The sequence below is a fragment of the Nanorana parkeri genome, unplaced genomic scaffold, assembly GCF_000935625.1.
Source record: "Nanorana parkeri isolate BGI_ZX_2015 unplaced genomic scaffold, ASM93562v1 scaffold78, whole genome shotgun sequence".
NCBI classification, from domain to species: Eukaryota; Metazoa; Chordata; class Amphibia; order Anura; family Dicroglossidae; genus Nanorana; species Nanorana parkeri.
The window spans coordinates 2,078,378-2,082,216 of record NW_017306346.1 but is presented as its reverse complement, the minus strand read 5'-3'; positions in this window follow the sequence as shown (position 1 = coordinate 2,082,216).

Genomic DNA, 3,839 nt, shown 5'->3' with positions numbered 1-3,839 from the left:
AGGGTGGGGGGGGGGGGGGTGTGTAAAAATAACTGTGCTGTCACCATCACCAAAGTGCATGACACAGGGTGGCACCACCAGCCCCAGTCCGGTCCTTAAAATTTAGCAAATTTTCCCAATGTGCAGTAAAAGAGATGTAATGTCCCTACCCATGCCTGCTGCTCCTTCCACTCCTCTGCAAGTTACCCCTGGACCAGAGGTGTCACCATGCCAGGTGTCACTCAATGGCACGTCATTACGCACGTGTGTAATGTCGTAACGCACCTTTAACTGCGGGCAACCATCTTGGTGATGGGCGCTGACTATGACAAAGTGCCCGACTTTTCAGAGGGGGTGATACCAAAATGACTGCCAGTCATTTTGGTGTCACCCCCTCTGATAGTGTCACCAACCCACGACCCCTCCCCCCCCCCCACCCCCCTTTTTTTCCCCGTGACGCCTCTGCAATGGGCGAAATCCCGCCTCACTGTTGTTTTGCCTCTCCTTCACTTTCTTCCTCTACAATTTCTGGCAACCAGGTCAGTCCACCACCCCATTATCTCCAACCTCCGTATTGCTTGAGCCCACTTGGCAGTAAGAAGCAGGTACCGGAACATCCCTGCCTGTTGTATTCTCCCTCCCTATGCGCCTGCATCTGATAACAAGAATTCTTAAGCATCCTCTTCCATCAAGTTACTCATGCTGTGTTGACATAATTCAGCTGACTCCACCATACCAGTTTGCGAGGCGCAGTTGCACTGCTCTGCACCTGGGGGGAGGAGGATGAGAAAGGCTTGGTTAGGCACTGCATGACATTCTTAGCATGCTTTGGCTGTAAAGTGTACCAGTTGAAAGAAAGAAAAGGGAGACTGTCCTGCTTTTCAATGTTTCAGCCCAACCATTGTTTTCTCCTGTGTATACAGAACATGTTTGCCTCTGTCAAAGCCTTCAGATATGATGAATTCAGGGGATTGCCCAAATGTATTAGCATTTATGGCAATAGGGGACTGAGAATGTCGGTAGTTTGGTGCATTAGTTGTATCACAGAATATGGTGATATTCTGCAAACAATGGGCAGCTTTGTCTGTGTCAGGAACAAGTTCCCGCTGCTGAAAAAAAATTAAAAGACCCTAGCAATATTATACTGGAATAAAACATACCTATACAATATACAATAATACATTTGTGCTGCCACAATAGTTGTATAAAGTATGACAATTCATAGTCATGTTTAATATTCATACAAAATGTGAAATGAGAATTTATATAGTTTATGTTCCTTAAGCCATTTACTCATTGGTATTGCATGGCTATTGGTTTTTCTGTGTTCCCTCAGCTAATAAACACATTAAAAAGTATATATATATAATGTACAGCTGTTTCGAAAGAAATATGAGGTGCCATTGCTCAGCACATCTTCTAAAATGCTAGTTCACTGGCTGCCATATTTATGCTTTATATTTAATGCTTTATGATTCACTTTTCTGCACCAGCACCAGAATGGGTGTTTGGACTGCAAGATCAAGTCCTTTGCTTTTCAATTGTGAAAACTACACATATCTATCTATATTTGTTTTGTTTCAGTTGTATATTTGGCCAGAGCTGCTCTTTAAAAATACAAAAAATCTTTACCTTAAACATTAATTTCAGGATATATCTCCTATCACAAGCATAGCACAACTGTACTTCATGCTTGTCAGAGATTCATAACAGATGTAGTCTCTAAAATCATAGCAGAACTGAGTAGTCCTTTCAGGCTGATAGCTATTTGATGGACGTCTTCACGCATTACTCTTCTGCATGCAGAAGATCCTCTTATGTGCAGGGTTATCAATTCCAACTCAGATTTATATCAGGCACTTTTCCCTGGCACACATTTTTTTTTCATTTGTCAAACACATGCGAGAATGTATATTACAGACTATGCTAAAGACCTCAAAACAATATGTTTTATGAAATCAGAGAGACTATAAAATATGGTGGTATTTATGTACGTTTGTTATGGTATTTGTGTAAATATTTATAAAGTCTATATTTTCACTAAAAAATACACCAAACTTATTATTTTATTATTGTACAAGACACAATATAATCTCCAAATGTACATTTAATGGATATCTATGGCCAAAAACTAAAAATAAATATGTATTTCTATATTGAATTTCCATTCAATTGAAGTTCTATCCCACTCCTAATAAACATATCAATCTAGAAGTTTGTAAACTTACTTATTGAAGATGCCCATAGGATGTACATCTTCACTTCACTGACACAATTTCACTCAGCCCTCTGAATATGCAGACAACTCACAAAGCCTTTTTCTGAACAACAAATCAACATCTGAACAATGTAACATTACCATTGCTTGCTGCATGGTGGGATATGTAGTCTTGAGAAATTAAGATTGCATCACATCAGACAGAAGGCTAATTTACATGCTTAAATTAGCCGGGGTGCATTTGAATATATGACCTTTGCTGGGTAATTTAGGATGTTAATTTCTGTAACCTGATCTTGCCATACTCTTTTTTAATCAGATTCTGGATTATTGCTTTTCTGGGATTTTGCATTAGGGAATGGCATATTTGCACCCTAACACTACACAGGCTTCCATTCCGAGATTAAAATATAATTAACCATTCTGTTTAGATTGATTATGGAAATCTTCATCTTTCGTGCAATTCCTTCTGATCCTAGTCAGTTGTCCTTTTGGAATCCCTTTAAGGGGATTCCTATCTATGTATAACTGTGTGATAGCATTTGGAGGCGACAGGTTCTCTTTATTGAACCTGTCACCTCCAATACAGGAGTTCTAGCACAGTACTGTGGTGCTGGAACTCCTTAAACAGCTGAGCACAGCTCTCCCCTCTCACTGTGTACACAGAGCGACAGGGTTACTTTTAACCCTGCCGCTCTGCTCACTGCTCTCCATTCTGAAGACAGTGGCGGCGAGGACCGAGCCGGGAGGATGCAGCATGGAGAGAGGTCAGTGCAGGGGAGGGAGGGGGGCGGCGTGGGGAGGATGGACTGGCAGTCTAATTACAAGGGATCTCGGTGACATCGCCGAGATTACTTGTAAAGAAACAGGTGATTTCGCCTATTCTACATTTAGCTCTGCTTGTGCAAAGCAGAGCTAAATGTAGAAAACAAATTACCGCCCAGCGCCCGGAACTCCATGTTCCAGGCGTCGGGTGACTTCAAACCTTTGCCGCTCCTCTGCTCAGTGCCGTCCCGAGGCCGGGCCTCGGTGGCCTTGCCGGGAATCCGGCCCTGGTTGCAGTCATGGTCAGCCTGAACCCGAAGCTTATACCTACATCTAGATCCTGCAGAGGATGAGGGGAGAGAGTCTAACTGAGGCATAGCCAGAGCAGACTCTCTAAATCCTGTAAAGAGTAGAGGTGAGGCAACCTGCTGCCTCTCCTTAAACAGCTCAGGTGTAAAGGCACGATTGCGGCAAACTGCGCACGCGCGAAAAATCGAGGCAAACTGTGCACGCACGACAATCACGGCAAACTGCGCACGCGCGAAAATCGCTGCAAATTGCGCATGCGTGGAAATTGCTGATGGTCTTGTCAGCTTGGTGTTTGTTTCCTGTGTTCCTGTGTTTGCTACTGAGACCTGCTTTGATTTGGATTGCCCTGGACTACTCTTTTGCTTGCTGCCTGCCCCTGACCCCGGCCTGTTCCCTGGATTTGAGATTGCCTTGTCCCGCATGTACCCGGTGGCAGTGTTGCCAGCTCACAGTTTTCTCCTCTTACAACATGACTTGAAATCCCAGTTGAGACGGGCATCTTCCAGGATGACGTTGCCCGCCAATCGGAAATTCCAGGAGAAGGAGGAGCTATTTTTTCTGGATGGCC